This window comes from Neolamprologus brichardi, chromosome 4 (assembly GCF_056152115.1).
Source record: "Neolamprologus brichardi isolate AB-2024 chromosome 4, ASM5615211v1, whole genome shotgun sequence".
Lineage (NCBI taxonomy): Eukaryota > Metazoa > Chordata > Actinopteri > Cichliformes > Cichlidae > Neolamprologus > Neolamprologus brichardi.
The window spans coordinates 23,319,392-23,341,500 of NC_142107.1; the positions used below are offsets into that span (position 1 = coordinate 23,319,392).

Genomic DNA, 22,109 nt, shown 5'->3' on the forward strand with positions numbered 1-22,109 from the left:
ATTTTCGTACGGTTTGTCAAATCATCAAAGAAGCTTAATAGTTCGAGATCACTGCTGTATAGAACGGTGAGTCATGATGGGGTGCTAAAGCAGGGAGGTGAGGCTGTGTTTAAGCACTGAGTTACAGAGGAAGAGTTTCCGTCAAGTGAGTGACACAAAAGCAAGATTAGGGGATCAAGTGCTGAAAGATGAGAGAGGAATTTAGTGGTATTGACAGCACATTCAAGGGTTTCTGAGAGGAAGAGAAGACAAGAGACAGGGCGATAATTTTAGAGATTTGAAGGGTCAAGATTAAGCTGCCTGATAATAAGCAGAGTGAAATGAACCAATTTTGAAAATATATGCTGATGTAGTGTCGACTGGTGACTGGGGTGGGGAGCGGGGGGGTTGTCAGTGCTTCCACAAATGACTTGGTATCAGACAACAGGCTTTTGGAAATATTGGATTGTACAGTCAGACTGTTTCACCGCCTGCCACACTATATTAATGCACAGCTCATATTGGAGCCCGCATTAGGTCTCCCGCACGCCGCTGTTTCTTCACGGTAAACGTGAAGGGCCAATAAAGAATCGAGATTTCTCGTGGATGTAATTAGCCAATCGTTTCTAATAGTGTCCATAGCAATGCATTTTCACGGCCGTGTCATTTCACCCTGGCCAATATGCCTTGAAGTGTAATTTCTGCCTGAGCATTTAGACACAGAGCTATCGATTGCATTCGGCGAATGATCTGCTCAGAAACCCATCATCTACTTTAATAATGTCACTCAGCACCACATTCTCTCTGCTTGGTTTCCATTAATAGTCAGCCTACGTGACATTGTCAACATTCACTGCTCAAACAACGGGGTTTTTGAAGCATGGTCGGTTCACAATTGGGTCATTTAATCAATTTATACAATTGAACCTATTTAACATATTGATATGCAGTTACCCTGTAATGTGTGTGGCCTTTTATCCCCTCGAGTGAAACAAACTCCAAGGGAGCTGTTCAGATCTTCTGCCGTTATTTATCATGTGACATTTAGCTGGGCCCTGATGACGGCAGCTCTCCACTTTAATTAAAGGTTCAACCTCTTCACTGGATGACAAATTGACTGGTTTGTGCCTTGGAAAAGTGGAGGAACATGTCTAGTCCACCCTGCTCCTCGCTAACGGTGGGCTAACATCAGGGAGAGAGGTGGAGCTGGCATTTTAGTCGAGTCTTAACTGAGGCGAGGTCAGACAGCGAGCTGCATTATCTACCGCACAGCTCTCGGACTAAATGGAGAATAGACTTAGAGATTTATATAAAAAAAGAAAAAAACCCTGAGAAGACAAGTGGAGAAATTTGTTTTCTCCCTCTTTCTCTGTTTTTAAACTTCACATTATTTCCTCTTTTTGCTGTTCTTTTGTTAAGTTTCTTGTGACCTTCTGTTCGTGCAGATGCGAGATCTGCAACTCGGTCGGTAGCAGCAAATGGCTAATGGTCCATCCCCCGGTTATTTTACGGCAGGCTGGAGAATATGTCCACTTTGCATGGTTCCCTTCTTCCATTTTTCAAACTTCGCCTGAGTTGGGGGTGACACAGCTTGAAACAGGTTTCAGGAGAAGCAGCAACACAAATGGAAGAGCAGGCCCAGATGATACAATCACTTTGTTCAGCATGAACACTTCTGCAAACATGTTGTGTGTGGGGGGGGGGAGTTGGGGGTTCTTCGGGGCAGGCGCCAAGGCTTCTGTGTAAGATGAGATGGTGTAAACAGGCAGATTGGCTCTCTTCTCCGCGTTAGCTCCTTGAGATTTCATGCTGGCTGGATTTATAGAGAATCACAGTGCATTGGAATGCGCCTTAGGCTCCACTGGGGCCAGTATCAGAGAGAGCGCAGAGCTGTGAACTTCAGATGATAAACTAAATATAAATCCATTAAAAAAAAAAAAAAAAAAAAAAAAAAAAAAATATATATATATATATATATATATATATATCTTAAAAATAGAGGCCCATCGTTTTGTTGTGCCTTTCAGATGGGAGTTAATGATACCCACTCTGCCTTCATCTTCATTGTATCTATTCTTTTACTACAATACCAATTTTATTAGTCTTTTAACATTAATGCATGAAAGTCGTGTTTGGTTGTTGTATAACACTTTATCTCATCTCTCCCTCTTTGTTTCTTTTAACGCACTAGTTTCCTACTTAATTGTGAAACATTGTAGGCTCCATCCACATGACAGTTGCTGTAGGAATGAAATTAGTATTAATACTACAGGTCATGCGGATGCCCCAATTAACAAGAAACCAGTGGAACGGCATCGCTTTTTCAGTTGAGTCTGCACACCAGCTAAAATATGCGAAAAACCTTTGAAACCTTGCATCTCTAAAGCGAGGAGAATGACTCATGTTCATTCCGGGCATTGCCACCCCATCTATATGTATTAAAAAAGAAACGCTCGGTAATGTAGAGGGTAGTAATGCATGAAGTCTCTGGTGGTGGACTTGTAATACGATGAGAAATAAGACACTAGTTGCACATGTAAGAAACACGAACCACTGAATCTGTTAAAAGTGCGACAGGTGACTGAAAAATGTGACTGATACAATGGTAATTATACATTTTCCAACACTGTAATTTAATGTGGTTCTGCATAGCTATAACCTGAAACATTAGCATATTTTCTCACAAGTCCTAATAGGTAAAGGGAGCACAATTAAACTAATGACACATTTATCATGTCTTTTATTTATGGAAATGTACCCACGTGCATAAGGGAGGAAAGTGAGCATCAGGTGTTCAGTCAGTGGAGTGAAAATCAAGTGTGGGTGGTCTGCTTTATTTAAGTTTAACAACATGTATCTGTCAGAATGTGATCTCCGTAGCCCTCGTTTGTGGAACTGTATCAAAGCATAAAAAAATGAGATTTCTCATAAAGTCGGGAAAAGAGCTGTTGATGCTCAGTAGGCTAAGATTATTAGTCGAACAGGTTTCATGCAAATAGACAACTAGTCGTCCAAGAGCAGTTACAGGAACCTTTCTTAGTTATGTAATATTTATGAATTTCGTTATTAAATAAGTGACCACGGTAACATCCGGTTGTTAAATGATGACATATGAACCCTGCTTCCCTTGCAGCCCAGCCCATGCAGCAGTATATTAATGACTAACCTCGTATTGTGGATGGATTATCTCAGTTGTTCTCCTGACTGAAGTTTGGTCCGTTTACAGCATCCTGCCATGCGATTACATTTGTCCCTAACCATCGGGAACCCTCACGTTAACTTTTATCAAGTGGAAAAATAGCGTTCATCCTCCAGCTTCACTGTTTATGTTATGCTAACATAGCTGTGTCGCTAGCCACCATGTAGCACATAGTTATATACCAGCTAGCCCAACTTCAGTAACCCTACAAACGTCACTGCTGTTTAGTTTTCTGTCTTCATTTATGTTGGAAGTGATAGCAGAGCTGTATGTTTGAATTTTTTAGAAATCTCTCAGTCAGAACATGCTATATCATGTTTAGTTGGAAGCTAGTGAGCTAACTTCCTGCTAACTTCAACCTCTGTTAAACTTCATAAACACTGTTTTCATGGATGCCTGGATGTTAATTGTTTCACCTGGTAGAGCAGAAACACTCATCAGTTTATTAAAGATGAAAGAAAATTAGACAGTTTGTAGCTCTCAGTGATGCCGCAGTGTTCATTTGACTTTAGGACCTGAAGCCGAGTTTGAACCCGGAAACAGCTAATGACGTCATACTTAAAGACTCTCATTTTTTTTAAAAGTGGGTTTACTTCATCTACTTTTTAAGGCTTTTGTTGTGAGTTCACTGCTCTTTTAAAAAATTATAATTGTTAAAAAGTTCTTTAATATTCTATATTTGATATGTAAAGTTAATATGTCAGGCCTTTATTGTTCTGTTGGTAATTATAGCTTATGGCTCATGACAATGAAGAATTCTCAAAAGCAGTGCAATCATCTATTTTAAAATCTGCAACTTTACAGCAAAAATAATAGTCTCTACAGGTTTTACAGTCTTTTATTTTTATTTTGTAACTCACTTGTTTAAACTGTATAAAGGCATAAAGTTTTATTCGGGCAGTGTCTACTTCCAGGCAGCGATTGCTGGTACTTGTTTGCTAGTGTGGTTTCATGTCACTGAATTAGACCAGTCCAAGACGTTTGTGCTCCAGGTTTAGGAAGTGAACTTTTACTATTTTATTTATCTATTACTTACCTTTTATTAGCAAGTACCCTTATATTTGCTTTGCATTCAGTCTACAAGTTGCATCTTGCTAATAAAGTTTGCTAGTGTTAGCAAACCTTGAAATATGGTAATGGATTGAGCAATAAATAAAGACCATAAAAGCCTAGATTCCCCTACCACAAACCAAGGGTGACATTACAATGGCTACAGTCTGAATTTCTATTCATTTTATGCACTCATCTCCCCCAGAAACAAAGCATAAGTCCCAATAAAAAAATTAAACCCCAAACGATTCTTAACAGTAAAGGGTAGCAGAGCAGCCAGCTGGTTTCTGCAGTGTCACACATCTGTTTTTGCTAAATATTGCTTCTTCACCAATATTTTTAAGGTGTTTTTTTGCAGCAGTTTTGCGTAATAAGATGTGCATTCATAAACAAACACGTTTCAGACTCAAACTGGGTGTTGGCTTTCTCCTTAATGGTTGCTGAAGAAGAGTATTTGATCTCAGTGACAAACATCAGGGTAGAAGGCCATTAAATACACTGGAGAAGCAGGTTTTCCCTCAGCACAGCAGAGTGGACAAGGAATGATCGAGGGGCCGTGGCTCCCTAATGACGGTCCCCTGCAGAAGGGACAGTTGTCTCAGCTATAAGCCCTACTTCCTTGACAGCCCCTGGGATCCCTTTGTCCTGTTGTAAACTATACTGAAGGAAGGACATTTAATTGCCTGGCACACACTAATGAGTTTGCAAACTAATTAAAGGGGGTATATTACGCCCTGTGGAGGCCCACATCACTAAGAAAGCCAGGGACATCTTTAATGAGGAGCCTTGATAACCCTTCAAAGGAGGGATGTGTAGTGTCTGTAATGATGCCCAGGGTAAAGCCGAGCTCAGCCAGGGAAAAGTGTGTGTGTGTGTGTGTGCGTCCCTCACCTCGGGTGTGTGGAGACTTGCAAGCAGATGCCAAGTGTTTTCAGTCCATCGCCCACAGCTACCTACCTACATGTCCTAATCAAAGAGTTTCACTCTCCTTCCAATAGGTTCAAAGAGACCAGCTCCACCTCTTCTCTCAGTGGGTGGTACACAGAAATTTCTAGGTTGTTTCATTTTCCCGTATTGTATTATTCACCTCGGCATAATCAGGTTTGTTAAGGAATCAGAAGAAGCATTTTAGGAGCATTTTTAAGCAATTTAAATGACCTATATACACAGGAGAATGCAAACGCGCGCGCTCGATGCATAGGGAAGATCTTGGCTCGGTAAGAAAGGCAGAGGCACGAGACGGACAGATGGACTGAATATGCCTTCAGAATCAATGACGGTCGTGATTAGTCCCCATTTTGGAATTCATTAAATTACCCAGGGCGCTTTATGTTTTCAAACAAATTAAGCTCTTTGACTGTTGCTGAGGTTGAGCCGTTGCTCTCCATCATGTCTGCTCGAGCTCCTGCTGTGGCTCGATGCAGCTGGCAGCCCTTTTCACGGCAAAGTCAGTCCCCCCTCCAGTAAACAAGTGCATTTTTTTGTGTGGTCACAATATTTTCCTCCCAGACAGTGACGGCTGTTATTTTGCCCGTGGCTCCTGTCAAAACTAACATGGCTTAATTGACTGCGAGCGAATGAGCTCCTGGATTGATCCTGTCAGGCTCCTCAGGAAGTGATGCTGCTCCATCTGTGAGGCGCAACTCCAGCGACAGCAGCAATCTGTTGCTTGGGAATGAGCCAAGGCTAAAAAAAAAAGGAAAAAGTCAAAATTACAGAAAGTACCTCAGGCGCTGTGTATATTCTGATCAGCTGTCAGTGATGACACACTCTGATGCACATGCACGCGGAAATAAGGCGGCGGAGAAGCTCGACAGATATCCACATATACACAATGTAATTTTTGCATCATGGTTAGCAATGTCACATTCATGGGGGCCTGTGTCGCTCCCTGAAGGTATGGCACAAAATCAGAATGGTCTTGTCTGGCTTGTTAGACATTTGATGTCAGGCGAGGTTGTCCTCGGGGTATATCCAAAACGCGGGCTGTCATCTCTGCCTGCATCGCTGTCATTTGCCCTAAAATTGTGGCATATACTGTCATCTTGGGTTTTTACCTGTAACTCATCTCGGCTAGGCCCAGTCGCGACCCTGAAGCCTTTCACCTCTCCGTCCCTACCTTTCATCTGCCGCTTTTTCTCCTTTTGGTTGGAGATGCTGTATTTCCTCGGCTGAAGTGTGCAATGCAGCAGCTCCTTCTGGCTCGATTAAATATTTAGACGGCTGTCTATGTAGATGGCGGTTCGGAGACATGGAGGAATAATCTGGGAGACAGCTGCTATAGCACATCTGGGTGTCACTGATAGCAGAGGAAGGTGTGCGGCTGGTGTTGCTATGGAGGAGGTAGTCTTAAGAGACACACCTGTCAATCAGCTGGGCGGCACAGGCGCTGAGGCTTTGTAGCGTCCCTCTATGGTGGGCCAGCTCACACAGACTGACACCTGCCAGACTGAGACTGCCATTCACGTCTGAGCCGAATGCGCTTTTTGTTGAGGACAACCACACGATAATGCTGCCACCAGCCACACCGTATACTTTAATAATATATCTGCCTCCACTCTAATCAAGTTAACGTCGCGTTACGAGGACGAGTTCAAAATTAAAGCACCGACTTCCTCCCTTTCGGTGATGCTCCGACTACAGGTTGGAGACATTTTGGGTTTTTAAATAGCGCTGATCCTTGTTTAGGTTTGCTGCTAACAGGGGATAGCTGTAGGTGCAGTGTGTCAGAACATTTGAGGAAGATTGAGTGTGAAAATCCACCCACTCCTTTCCCTTCCCACCCCCCCCTGCACTCTTCATCCGCCAGCAGCCTCAAGTTGGAGGCTGCACAGCGGTGCTACGAGGCCGGCTGGCCTGAAAATCACTTTGTGTTCCTCTCCCAGGCACATGCGATATGGATGCGTCTCCGCTCGGCTCAGGCCCTCCCGACACAGTGATTAATGGCACAGGCTTCTCTCCCCATCTCATTCTGTTACTGTCAGAGTTAAGTGGGCCGAAGACAATAATAAACAGTCAGTCTTCTGTGAACCCCCTAACACGATCATTCCTCCCCTCCCGATTCCCCCTTTCCAATGAGGAAAAAGAGGAAGAGAGATGGAGTGAGAGATAGAGGAAGTGTGCGCTCGTGTGTGTGTGTGTGTGCACAAGACAGACAAATGCAGAGTTAAAGACACACAAATAGAGTTCAGTAATGGAAGCGAAAGCCTATATGTCAGTGAATCAGATTGTTCCTCACAAGCAAGTGAAGTTTACAAACTGCTGCCGTCTGATTTCAATCGTAAAAGATAGCAACAGTACGGATGCAGAATTTAACTACAAATGATGTGGATGTAATGTGTACTTACTTTTTCTTTTTTTAAACACACGCATTGTAATTCCCTCTTATCCATCCACGTCATACGAAAATCGATTAGGAGAACCATACGTCTCGAATGTAATTACATATAATGTAATTAGATGATAATGCTTTTTATATGCAGATTGATTTAAAGCATCTGCGCCGCCTTACCTCCATTACCTCACAACAGCAACCCCGCGACAGTGAATAAGGACTTGATCTTTGCTGTGATCGTTTAACAACTCAAGCAAGTGTCGTATAGATTTTAATATTGTATGGAATTAAATGAAAGCAAATGAGTCCCAGAGGAGAAAAACTCAGCAGGGTGATCTGCTCAGTATCAATACTGCTTTTCAGGGAGTCGAGGGAACTTGACTCCATATGAGAAGCATCAGGGGCGGAGAAATCATGAAGAAAAAAGGCAACTGAAACACAAGTATGCTTATTAAAAATCTAAATATTGAACAATTTGTTCATTTAATACTCAATGAACCAGTATAATCTATATGCTGTATATGTCACTTAATTTAATTCAGGGTGACCCTGGATTCCCAACCTGCAGGTCTGGACTCTAAATTATTATTGAGGATAGGGTTACTTCATCCCGGCTCCTTCTTTTCATGCTTATCTGACTTAATTAATATTATGTACTTTGTAGGGTGACTCTGATTTTTGAATAGTAATTAAATTCTATATTAAAAAATAGCTTACGAGAACTTGTCTTGACAGATGGATTCTCCGTTGCCTTTACTTGTGTATGGTCATATATGAGCCCATTCTCACTCCCGAGGCGTAACATGCCGACGTTTTGTCACGTCCCGCGGCGTTCCTGAGGAACGCAAAAGGAGACCTTCGGCGTTCTTATGGTACGCGGCGGGTTATGGCCGAAATCCAGTGCAATGACGCTCCCGCGGTAATAGACGTTCCAGCCCTGTATTCCAGCCCTAAACCTAACCTTATCCCTAGCCCTAACCATAACCTTTTTCCTGAGGTTAACCAGGACTTTAATGATGTTAAATAAGGTGTTTCTAAGTGATTTGAAGAAAAAGAGCGAACATGTGTAGATTGAGTCCATATGGTTCTCATTTTTCCGAAGTCGTCATTTAGGAACGTGGTGGGTAGCCGAAAACGTAATATGTTGACGATTTGTCACCTAGCGTAAAATGTTACGCTTTGGGAGTGAGAACGTGTTGCATATATAGGCACTTTAACCTCCATCACATTGTGGCAGGTAAATCATTAGAATCAGAATACTTTATTAATCTAATTATGTGGTTAAGTTGCTCTAAGACGATAACAACAATGCGTTCTTCAATTGTTTTGTTTCAGTCTGTTGTCATTCTGTACGTTTGCTGCTTTTAAATATAATCATTTCACAGTAAAGTTAGAGTTTTTCACCTACGTGGTCCCAATAGACTAAAGGATTATGACCTAATTTACAATTTAGCATAAAACTGTAAAGCAGTTAGCACATTTTTTTTAATAACACAAGGTTATGTTCATTTATTCATGCATTCTTTAATATTCACTGCATAGCTTCATGTGTTTGTGCCTTTGTTGTCAGTGTAAACCATTGATTTACAGTATAGGAAGAAGCTGGTTAAGAAATAGTGTTGGGCCCCTTTCTGATGTCCTGTTGTTTTGCACATTTGTCACTCTTACATGTTTCAGATCATCAAACAAATTTTAATATTAGACAAATATAATCTGAGTAAACACAAAATACAGTTTTTAAATGACGACTTCTTTGATTAAGGGAGAAAAATTATCCAAACCTACCTGGTTCTGTGTGAAAAAGTAATTACCCCTCTTGTTAAATCATGAATTAACTGTGATTAACCACATTGTTTGCAAAGCTGTGTTCAGTTTCATTAAACACACCCAGCTTTGATTACTGTCAGACCTGTTGAATCAAGAAATCACTTAAATAGAACCTGTGTGACAAAGTGAAGCAGGCTACAAGATCTCAAAAAGCGACACATCATGCCACGATCTAAAGAAATAAAGTCACCGACATGTATCAGTCTGGAAAGGGTTACAAAGCCACTCCTGAGGCTGTGGGACTCAAATGAACCACACTGAGATCCATCATACAAATGGAGAAAACTTGGAACAGTGGTGAACCTTCCCAGGTTTGACCGGACTACCAAAATTACTCCAAGAGCGCAGCTACGACTCAGCCAGGATGTCAGAAATGAACCCAGAAAAACATTAACGAACTGCGGGCCTCACGTCTTAGTTAAGGTCAGAGTTCATGATTCAACAAGAAGAAAGAGAAGAAAGAGACAGAGCAAATATGGCATCCGTTTGAGAGTTCAAGGAGAAAACCACTGATGACCAAAAAGAAAGCCTCATCTCTTGTTTGCCAAAAATCATCTTGATGATCCCCAAGACTTCTGGGAAATACTCTGCAGACTGAAGAGACAAAAGATGAAGGTGGTGTCCAAATTCATAGGCTGCATCCTCCTGAGGCCGCATTTGTAGGTCGATTATGTCACAGCGATGCAACGAAGGCAGTCCAAATTCGTAGACTCCCCCAAATGCAGCCAAAAAAAGCGTCCCCCCTTTCCCCAGATTTGAAGGATGGGTCGGGTTCCCAGCCAATTCCAGTTTCCAACAATGGCTGCAGCTACTTAGTTTTAATATTACTCTTATTACTCTTTCTAGGTCATAAAAAGGCGAGAATGTAGCTGTGTAAACTTCAAATATCTGCTCGGTTTAGCAAGACATCACATATTTGCAAAAGTGCGCCAACGTTTTCGGAGACGTCTGTTACCCACCAGCTCGACAGCTGACCGGGGCGAGAACAGTGAACTCCCGGCACATCGATTTCAAACCCCCCGCGGTCTTTCGCTACTCAGGTTAAACATGATATATAAATCAAGAATTAAAGCCAGTATCCTGCTATACTTTAGATCAGCGGTCCCCAACCCCCGGGCCTCGGACCGGTCCATGAGTCGTTTGGTACCGGGCCACGAGAGTTGAGGCTCAGGTGTGAAATGTATAGTTTTCAGGGTTTTTATCGGTTTTCAGCGTTATTTTGTTATCGTTTTTATCGTTTACTCTGTTTTCCTGGGTCTTTTCACGTGTGTTATGAATAAATCTTCTTTTTTTTCGGTACCGGTACTAGTTTTATTTTGTTGTATTTATCCGCGACACCTTAAAGGCCGGTCCATGAAAATATTTTCGGGCATAAACCGGTCCGTGGCGCAAAAAAGGTTGGAGACCGCTGCTTTAGATAGCAAGGAGCAGACGGCTGAGTTTATTAAACTCCACCGAGATCGTGACGCAAAACTGAAGGCTAGGCCGTCCAATTTCACTGCTGCTCACTTCCGGTCTACCCTACCCTTCGGAGGACCCGGCCCACGTAGACTGCGAAGGCCGGGTCCAAAGGAGGATGCAGCCTATGAATTTGGACACCTCTAAAGTTTTTGGAAGGTTTGTGTCCCGTTAAATCAGGCGTAAAAAAGTACCACAGCATATCAGAAACTGAACATCATGCCAACAGTAAAATGTGTTGGTGGTCGTGTGATGGTTTGGGGCTATTTTGCTGCCTCAGGACCTGGAAGACTCGCTGTGGTCAATGGAACCATGAATTCTGCCAGAACATCCTGAAGGAGAATGTCCCGCCATCTGTTTGTGACCTCAAGCTGAAGCGCACTTGGGTTCTGCAGCAGGAAAATAATCCAAGACACACCAGCGAGTCCACCTCTGAATGGCTTAAGAAAAACAAAATGAGGACTTTGGATCGGCCGAGGCTCCAAAGGCGATTGAAATGCTGTGACATGACCTTAAAAAAGCAGTGCATGCTTGAAAACTCCTCCAACATGGAAGAATAACAGCAATCCTACAAAGATAGACATCATTGCCAGTTATCGCAAATGATTGCAGTGTTGCTGCTAAGGTGGCCCAACCAGTTATTAGGTTTAGGGGGCGATCACTTTTTCACACGAGGGATTTTTTTACTCCTGAATTTCAAATACCTTCATTTAGAAACTGCATTTTGTGTTGACTTGTATTATCTTTGTCTAATATTTAAATGTGCTTGATGGGAAAACACTTTTTCACACCACAGGATGTTCTCCTGGGCTTTCAGTATAAACTCTGGAATGATGACAGATTAGGAAGAATTGGAGTAGATGAGATGGCTCCAGCCAAAAGAGAGAGAGAGAGAGTGCAGGGACTGTGGATCTCAGACCTGCTGCTTTAGTCACTAGTGAGCTTGTCTTTTCCTGCAACTCCAGCCTCTTCCTCCATCCCCAGGCCTGTCACTTCACTCTGCCATGTCCTCTTCAGACGAGCACTCGCTCCTTCTTTCTGTCTCTGCAAGTCTCCACCTCACAAACAGCACAGGGCTCATCCAGCAGCAGCACCGCTCAGTCCTTCGAGAGTTTCCGTACACAAGTAGGAATAAAGGATTCGAGTCTGAGTTCCAGCCACTGACCTTGGTTTCAGGGCCTCAAAAGCCTCCGCTGAGGCTGTGAGACCCTTCACCACGACTGCCATCACATTCCCCCCTCCTCTTCCTCTCCGTTTTCTTCCCTCTCTTATTACTGGGGATGACCTGCCTCACAGCCCTGCGCTCAGTGACCGAGAAATCCTGTGGCCCTCACCGTCCCCGTCCTCCTTGCTGCTGGTAGATTGTCTTTGTGTCTACCGGAGTGGCCTCGGAGAAATGAAGTGCCATGATCTCATCACGGCAAACCCATTGTTTTCACTCTCATGCACACTGTGTAATAGCCATGGAGATAAGGGGATGATTCAGACCTTTCACGGAAGGAAATGTGAAAAGCCTGCCTGTGAAAAAGTGAAATTACTGTTTTGATGGCTTTTGATGGCGGGGGGCATAATTGCTGGATGGAAGGAAGGATGGAGGGTGAAATACACATAGGAGATTAGTATTTCTAATACTGGAGACGATTGGTAGGAGGCCTGCAGAAGGTTATGCACGCAGTGGGTAGTTCTAATGAAGCTGCCATGTACGTGGAATAGCAGATTGACTAAAATAGCTCATTGTTCTCCTTTCCACAGCAACCTTTGCCCCTCTGGATTGAAACTACATTCTTGATGGCAGCACTGATTATGATATTGTTCGATGCTCATCGCCATAGTAACGGTGATTAATTTCACATTGTTTGTGCATAACATAGTTGCCTGTGCCTTCAGGAATGGGAAACGAGCTTAAGTATTTTTGGCAACTGGCATAAGGCTCATCAGCACATGCTCACAACGGGATTACAGCCTGTCGTAATGACAGGGGCAAAGCGTAAATAGTATAAATACTCCATGGGATTATAATTAGCCTTACTCTGCGTATTTAGACACACTCAAGTGGAACTAAAACCTTATTGACTTCTGGAGACAATTTCATATTAATTGGATGCCTCTTCTTCCTCACTGCCTACTTCTTTGTTTTTTTTCCCCCAAGCTGCAGACTGGTGTAGTGGATTAGCATCAACTGCAGCACCAAGTCGAATGTAAGAAACACCACCTTCATTGCTGGCGTTGGGGCAGACGACGGTGGTGACAGCGGAGGAGGGGGATGAGAATCAAAGGGGAGTCTGAACAGCTTTGAAGCAGTCTATGAGGAGCAACTCAAAAGGCGCAAAGGGGGAATCGATGTTGGAGCGATAAGATAAGGCTCATGCTGATGGGGAAATATCCTCCGGGCGGAGGCACGGTAGCACAGAAGCAAAGCGGACAGGGTTTCCTGGTGACGCCGCAGCACGGGCACGATGGGAATTGATGCGAATCTCGTCGGACGCCGCCACCTTTCTCGAACGCACAGTCCATTTCATCTTCCATCTCAGTATTCAGCATATGTCTCCCTCCCTCTTTGTCTCCCGCTCTCCCTCCCTCGTTTTATCTGCGCGCCGGCCACAAATTTATCCCTTATTTTCTATCCAGGAGTGGAGGGGAAAGTTGTAAAGCTAATTAAGGAGTGTGGATGCGGCAGCTCGACAGATGTGCATCGAGATGGGTGCTATTGAGTAGCGGGGATAATGGTGGGCAGCGGGGTTGTGTTGGAGGGAGCTCCTACCTGGGCGTGCATGTTAATCAGCGCGCCTGTCTGTTGAGAGCCGGGGAATTAAGGGGGAAGGGAAGCGTGTCGCCAGCCTCCAGTGAAGAGACAAGGCAGGCAAGCTGATTAAGAGCACAAATTTGCCAGTTTGGTCAGACAGGGAGATATGTGTACGGAGGAGGAAAAGGGCAAGAAAAGTGTGTATTGATTAACAGTGCCGGCGGTGGTGGAATTCAGGGGGAAAAAAAGTGGGAAGATATCTACCTACTATTGTCAAACTAAATATTTCTCAACACTTGAAGGCATCAAAAGACTTCAAAGGTGTAAAACATCACAAAATGACCACAGCATATATGCAGGGAGGCTGCGACGGTCGTTTAGAAATGTTAATAACTTCAAAATTTCTCCTCCCAGTGCTGCGATTATGCTTATGAAAACTCTTTGACAGCACTATGAACTAAAACAGGGACCCTGATGAATTACATGACATTCAGTCTCCTTCCCATCCACGTGCACTTTCAGCTGCTCAACCACAGAGGACGGAGCTCCGGCGTGAGAATGCAGGATTCCAGTCGTGAAACGAGACACGACGAAGACTTTTTATTCTATTTTTTCTATTTTATTTTACATCAAAAGGCAGGGATTTCTTTCCCGTCTCTGACAGAAAACCACCGATATGTCATTCATATAAATCATTGCATATTTTTACACAAAAAATGTCCTGCCTGGGATTTTAATTAGCCAGTGCCAATCATCACTGGGATCTCCTGCAGTATGCTGTGCAATCACGTCAAATATTCATAGGCAGGGTTTGTAATCGTGGTAATATATCTGGGTAAAGAAAAAGGGCACAGTGATGCTGAAAGACATCAACATTTACATGCATATTTGATGTCAAAAAACAAGTAATTCTGCATGTCGTTTATGAAGCAACAACGCCGAACGCTCGCTGCTTTCAGCTGCTTATCTTTTTCATGTTGTTCAGGTAAACCAGGACATTTTAAAGTGTGGTTAGAGAGAGACAATTGAGAGCGAGTCCAGTGCCCTATCTCACAGTTTTAGAGGAAAGTCACCCAGATCTCCACCAAATCTTAATGGCTTCTTCTCTTCCCCGCGCTCTAACGCTCCACCCGGTTTCAGCTTGGTAGATTTTGCTCACACAGAGGTGGACAGATAGCCAAACAAAGGCACTTGTCTCATGCAGTAGCATCACCTCGGCAGGTAAATACAGAAGGAAATATTAGGTCAGGCCATAGCTTTAAAAACCTGTCACAGAGAATAACCGTACAGTTAGTTGATCACAAGTTAGCGATGATTTAAAGTGGTATAATCCATTAATCCAGCCATAAATTTCCTTCCACCTATCCAGAGTCCCAGCTGTCATAGATTGAGGGGGTGGTAACACCCTGAACAGACCGTCGACCACATTCATGCTTCCATTAAACCTGCAGCCAATTTAGAGACACCTGTTAACCCCATGCATGTCTTCAGACACAGCGAGATGATGCAAACTGCACATGGAGCCCAGCATCTTCCTGCCGTGAGGAGATGCTAACCGCTGCACCAGCGTGCCGCCGAACCCGTCCGCTTTTCAAAATCAAAGCGTGAGCGCATCAAGCGTGAGCAGTCCACCTTAACAATGTTTCCCAGTTAAAGCTTCAGGGGGATAAACACATCATATAAAGGCTGCACAAGTTTGCAGTTGTTATTTAATTACTTTGCACATAAAGTCATTATTTTTATTAAGTATTGATGTTCTATCTGAGCCTTTTACTGTGATGGGAACGCTGCATTTTCTGAATACGTCTGAAGCAAAACTGAAGGCTGCTTGGAGGGGCGGGGGGAGAAAACGGTGTAATGATTTGGTTTAGTGACAGCTTGTGAACAGCTCAAAAGTTTTCCACACTTGAGCGAATAATAATTCACTCCTATAGATGGATTCAAAGCTTTATGCTTTCTCGCCCAGATATATGCACGTTTTTAATTAGAATTATCTCCCTTTTCACCAGCGCAGCCTGATCTAATTTCTGCGTAATTGTTGTTATTTACACAGTAAAGCTTTACGGGTATTTATCGACATTTCCTTTCCCAGAGCTCGGTGCCTGCCGTTGATAATGAGTGGGGAAATTATTTTCAACACTCAGACATTATCTGTGTGTTCAAGTAGTCTTCCTTTTAATATGCTAATGCGGCTGATATAATCAGCTGGTAATTGTAAAACACTTCAAGTACAACACATTTTGTGGCACTCTCTCCTGAATGAAGAAATCACAGGCACAGTGAGCGGCGCGGAGCTGTGGTTGGATGTGCAGGGAGCACCCGCGATCCTACATGGCACAAATCCAAATTACACAAATACTCCTATAGAAACGTGTAGGCCGGCATTAGCGCCGCGACGCCGTGTTGGCGATACAATCGCCACCTCCGACTTTACTTTCTTTATTCTTAAAAATCCACCTTTGATTACCATTGATCCTCCATAGAGCCGACTCATGCCTGCATCTATTTATGTCACAACATCTTAAATGAATCTTTTTTTATTGTGTCTTAACGGGAATGATGAAAGAAGTGTTCTCCCCATGTCCTCCGGGGATGTTAGTGCTTTTCTGCCGGAGAGGATGGGATCCTGACTTTGTTTTTCTCCTTCAGCTGTTATTTCCCTGAAGAGAAGAAGGGGAGCTATGAGTGATCGACTCTGCCTTTATTCTCCAAGTTTTCAGGGGATTTGAAGTTATTGAAAGTCTGGGGATGGGTGACAGCTCTGAGATGTCTGTGTGATGCCTATCAGGCATGCGCCGGCCACTCCGTGTGTTCGCCTGCACCCATGCGTCACCCAGCCTGTGAGGAAGAGGGCACGGGGTCCATGTTCTCCAATACATGGTATTCTTGTGCCCAATCATTTCTGCTCACACATGACATCTCTCCCAGATTGATTTCATTCAACTGTAGAGGGCGGCAAGATCAAACAAATGTTGTTTGAAATAGCAGCGACAGTGCCATGAGGGGGGTGGGGAGGGGTGTGGGGTCAGAGGTGGGAGGGTGCTTGCTCGAAAGATGAAGTGAGCGATGGAAATGGAGAGAGAGGGAATCAGTCATCCAGTCAGCACCATGCCATGTGGTGATGTGGAGTAGCAGGAGAAGGTGCTACTCCATAAACCAACAATCCTTTCATAAACTGCTCCTTTTCGCAGCGAGGTGGGTGGCGGGTGGGGCGGGAGGGACGGGTCCTATTCCTTCACGATGCCTTTGAGTACCCATGCAAGGAATAATGGATGCGTAATATGGAACGACAGCTTGCAGAGTACTATCATTAATGTTGTAATTCACTTTTAGTGTTTCTACTATTGCGCTGCAACAGGAGGCACAGATGTCACCTGAATCTGCTCCTTCTAGCAGCCAGAGCGCACCCGCTTTTCACCAGCTGTCTTGGAATGCACCCTGCCAGCCCCCCCCCCCCGTGTGGCCAAATGTGGGCACGGGAGTGTGTGTGCACGCGTGTGCACGGCCCTCGCTTTGCCTTTTGAATACAAGTCAGGGTTTTTCTGGACAGACTTGTTTTTGTTACGTCGGTGCATTTCGCATTTTTGTTCCTGAAATCGTTATAAGAGTTTACAGTTTGAGTTCCAGGATAATTAATCATTTTTGTATGTTCTCTCGGGTATGGAGGGGTTTGCTCTTTTCTCATTTCTTTCTCTAATTGAGGTTATAAGATGCATGCAATGAGTTTTCACTGAACCAGAACATTTCGCGATACAGCCTGCTCTCGTTCCCAGGGTGTAAAATAGTGCTGTTTTGTCAAAGCCGCTGGCATCTCGCAGACAGGCACAAGGTGTCCTTTGGCGCCGGTGCCGTGACGCACCGGGTTTATGGCAATAGGTAGATGCTCCTCACTTCTCCTGTAAAGCTGCTCTTAGCTTCACATTTAAAGACACTATAAGCGTAATTTTTAAGCGTGCAGGATTAATATTGTAAAAAAAAAGTAGTTGTTAGCGCCTTAGCAGAGCCGAGCAGTGAATGAAGACGAGGGAAAAATGTGAATGAAAAGGAGACTAATGACAGAGAGCTGCTGGACACAAGCTGTTATCACTTATTATTTAATTGCTCCCAGGATAACTCGTATCTCTGTGACAGAACGGAAGTATTCGATGGTGTCGGGATGCATCCACAGTCCCACCAGTGAACTGTATTTCCTCAAGGTGGGCTGGGTCGTTTATATAAGCTACTGTCTTTGTGGCTGCTTTGTTCAGCTTTGTTTGTGCTTGTTTTTTGGGTGATTTCTAGTCTTTGGATGTTGTTAATACGCCTCCCCTGTGTTCTGCGTTACGTCTAGTCATCCTGGTTTCTATGTTCATGTGTTTCCTGTTTTATTTTGACAGTCCTGTGTTGTGTTTTGCTTCCTCCCTGTCTCATGCATCAGATTAGGTTCAGCTGTGTTTCCCTTTTGTTACGTTTTCCCTCATTACCCTCCGTTTTCATTGTGTGTGTTTTCCTTTGTTCCTCGTGGGGTTGTCTGCATGTCCTCTGCCCCCACCTCCACACGTTTCCAGGTTTCAGGTGATATGCAATGCTTAGTTTACCCAGGTTTAGGTTTTTGTTTCTCTCAGTCTAAATTTGCTTTTGTTTATAGCTTTGTGCAGGCTCACTTTTTGTCCTTCAGCTCACTCTGCCTCCGTCGTCTGACGCTGTCTCCCTCAGCAGATGTGACAGAAGGCTTTTCAGTTTTTTTGGATGGCACTACAGCAGTGTTAGCATTTAGCTATCGATGCCATTGCCTCCAGCCCGGCTTCCTAAACTGTTAAAAAGTGCGTTCCTGCAAGCGTGCATTTCAAAAAGCTGATATTTAGTGGTGGGCGGATCGATGCAAATATCGATTGTGTCGATACCAAGTCTGCATCGGTATCGGATCGATACTAGCCTGGAGAGATCGCTTCTTTACTTTAAGTGCCGCCCTCCCCTTGTGTTTAGATGTTGCGCCGTCACATGACTTAGAGGCTTTGAAGGTTGTTAAGTTGTTACATATTGTATTATTTTGTATTATAGTTTCTCAACAGTACTTGTTTGTTTTAACTTGTTTACTGGTTTGCGTGCACTTTTTATTTCAGATTTTTCTAAAAAACATTGATAATATTAATTTTCTATTTAATTATAAACTTTGTCCTAATTATGTCCTGGGTTTTAACTATTTAATAATAAAAAAGGAAACATCACAAAAATCACTCAAGGTCATGAAAATTAATTGAGTTTTAGCAATTTAATGGCACATCCACCTTATTTATTGACAGGTATCGGCATCGGTATCTGCATCGGTATCGGCGATATTGGCCCGTATTTACTTGGTATCGGATCGATACCAAAACATGCAGTATCACACACAACTACTGATATTGTCTCATAGTTCAGGACGGGTCACATGGACGGTCAACGTAAAGTTATATTTAGCAGTAATGAACTGCTTGTGGAGATTGCACTATGAGCGCTAAAATAACAGAATGATTACAATGAAACGGCTGATTATTATGCTCTGAGTTTATATTATACACAGCACAGTGTTTTTGTGCAGAAGTCTCTGCAAACTGTGTCTCATTTATGCCTTTTTTCATGCACCTGAACTAATCTCTGTGTGCTTCTGTGCACTACCATACGTACTTCATAAGCACAGACATATATATATTTTTTGTTGTTGTTTCAAAAATCCCATTTATTTATTTACAAAAGGCTAAATAAATAAGCAATAATATGGATTTCATAGATATCCAGGTTGTAATTGAAAAAGGTGTGATTAGCATATTGTTTGTGTCTCATGCTTTACAGCAGGCCTGTTTGTGTTGTACGGGGACCTTTATGGAAATGAGCTCTGTGGCGTTAAAAAAACGCAAAGAAAAGAAATCAACAGAAATGTAACCTATTTCTTTAAAAGGGGCACAAATTTACTGTGAAGATCATCCTGGCAAAACCACAGAGGAAAATGTCAGGAAGGGAGAAAAAAGAAAAAGGGTTCGAAGAGAAAATAGCTGACTGACTCTGTAAGTGAAGCTAAGCTCAAAATGAAAAATGTTCATTATATGCCCGTCAAGGTGAAAGGAAGCCATCTCCTCGCCGCTGCAGTTAAAATGTCGACCTCTCCTTCTGCGAGGGCGAAAAGAGGAGAAATGTAAAAACCGCTGCTCTTTGTGCGCGTGCGATCGTGTGTGCGTGCGTGCGCGCGTGTGAGTGACTGATCCGAGCTTAATTTCAGACAAGGGCAGCGATGTTAATGGCGCCGCTCAGTAAAATGACCCTTCCGTCCATTTCTTCATACATTTTACAGTACTCAGTCGTCACATTTTCCCCTTGTCAGCAGTGTTTGTGTATCGTTGTTGTTTTGCGCGTGACCTCTGCGACTAGCGCAGCGCCCTCTCGGACCTCTGCTTGTCTCTCCGCATGTACCTGCTCATGTTAAGGCTGTTAAATTGCGCTCAGGATGCATTTTATTCAGCTGCGAGGCAGAACGTTATGGCCGACCTCTCCAGGTCATGCATGCCGTCCCCCGTGCCTCATTACTGACAATTTATATCATCTAACGTTCCTTAAAACGCTCGCCGTGTTGGCTTAGCGCTGCGGCCGTCACATGCTACAAATTCTGCAAAAACAGAGCAGCGAGTGGGAGCTAAGCAGCTGACCACGGTTTTGACAAACATTTCAGAAACGACCTCCGTGGCCTGACTACAAATGAGCCGAAGCCTCGCGGTTGTATTTGTTGGGTTGTGCTGCTCGAGCCAAGGCCCATTACAATTTTCACAAGGAATCGATGCCAACGTGGCCACCCTCAACTATGTGTTATGGATTACAAGCTAACCTTCCACCTCACTGTCTTATTTCCTGCAGCAGCGTTGGATCTTTTTAAGGATGCGAACAGCTGCATTAAAGTTCAGCCGGTCCGTGCAGATGCCGAGTGCAGATACTTTATCCCATCCTTAGCAACCTCTTCTTCTTCTTCTTTTTGCAGCCGATCATTTGGTGAGGAAGGTTTGTGGGAAATGTGGAAATATTCTGTTTCTCGAGTGTGTGTACATCTGAATCCTGATATGTCCTCAGAGCTCAGAGAAATGTTGCAAAATTATCACGAGCACGCCTCGCTTTGTCATTCCCTCTTTTGTTTGTTGTTCGTGGGATAGAGGAAGGTAAACAACATATCAATCCCACATTATTTACCATTAATTTTCTAAATAAAAACCTGCAACTTTAAACAGTTCTAAGAGGAAAAAGTCAGCTACACGTTTCATATTTTCATGTTAACTGGGTACATTGGTCTTGGGGCTGAGAGCCAAAGGCAGAATAGGAAAGCTGCGATGATTTATTTATTAATTTCTTTTAGTTTATTTATTAGAACTGGTAGCAAAGCAATTAACTCCACCCAGAGCAATTAAGCTTTTCTGACCTTTCTCTGGTTAGTTATGGGTCCATATAAAGTAAAAGGACAATAACTGTGCAGCGTCTGCACACGCATTATTCCTACACAAGCTTCAGTTACATTTATGGGATCAAATATAAAGGATGTTACCAATGATCACCAGATCTAACCATGTCTGTTTATTTTGTTGCAGTGAGCGACTGGTATAACGAGTGGACGTCTGTTGTGCAACAACAAGTGATTTCTCCTCTTACCGACACCTCCGAGCTCCGCCCTCTTTGACAGGTAGGATGATTTCTTGAACACGAATGCAACATTTTGACATGTGTAGCAAACAGAAGATGCAAAGCTTTATTTAGGCATAAAATGGTCATCATCTGGAAATTAATCAGAAAATGTACAATAAAGGAAAAAGAATGAGCGTTTGTGCCTTAAAGAAAAAGTTACATTTGCTCATGGGGAACCGAATCTGGAAAGTAAAGGTCGTCATTTGTTAAAATTAATAAATCATAGAAATGTTCTTCGCAACGCCACCTTTATAATTTCTCATTACGTACCACATGTTTTCATTAAAAACACTCTTGCAGGTCTCCAAGTGCTATATTGACTTAAGTCACAAGCCAGTGGACAGCGAAGAACCATTTTTCTTCTTTTGCCATTTCGCGTAATGAGCCACCGTTTCCATCTTTTCTCTCGCCGGCTTGTGCAACACTCAGACGCTTAAAAGACATCGGAACAAACTCATCGGAATGATAATGTAGTTTGTGTCTGCACTTATGGAGAATATGTCGAAGCATGTCTGCGTCGCATCAAAGCCGGTGTCGTAATTTTCTTTTCAAGGGCAACTTGAAAGAGGAGTCGGGAAGAAAGTGGCGTCGGTTTCTTGTTTTCTCCTACAAGGCAGCTGGTTCAAAAGTAACCTCCTGCTTTCTGAGGGGAGAGCGGGATGATTCAGCAGGAACCTACAGCCCATCTGACTGATTCACATTTAAACATAAACAGAAATATGGCTGCTCCAGGGAGCTCCGCAGAGGAATGGAAAGTAGCCCCAAATTTCACAGCGGCAAATCAAACGTCTTTTTATTTAACTCTTCCTTTCTGTTTTCCCTTCCTCTGCGGCTCCCCGTAG

At 43.4% G+C, this 22,109-nt stretch overlaps 1 protein-coding gene across 3 annotated transcripts in view; it reads left to right on the forward strand.

Moving 5' to 3' along the window:
* rbfox3b (RNA binding fox-1 homolog 3b) overlaps positions 1–22,109 on the forward strand; it is a 448,440-nt gene that overhangs the window by 74,898 nt on the left and 351,433 nt on the right. For all 3 annotated transcript variants that reach the window (XM_035912565.2, XM_035912571.2, XM_035912566.2), the window contains one exon: positions 21,174–21,265. The gene's annotated coding sequence lies outside the window, so the exon portion shown is untranslated. The remainder of the gene's footprint in view (positions 1–21,173; positions 21,266–22,109) is intronic.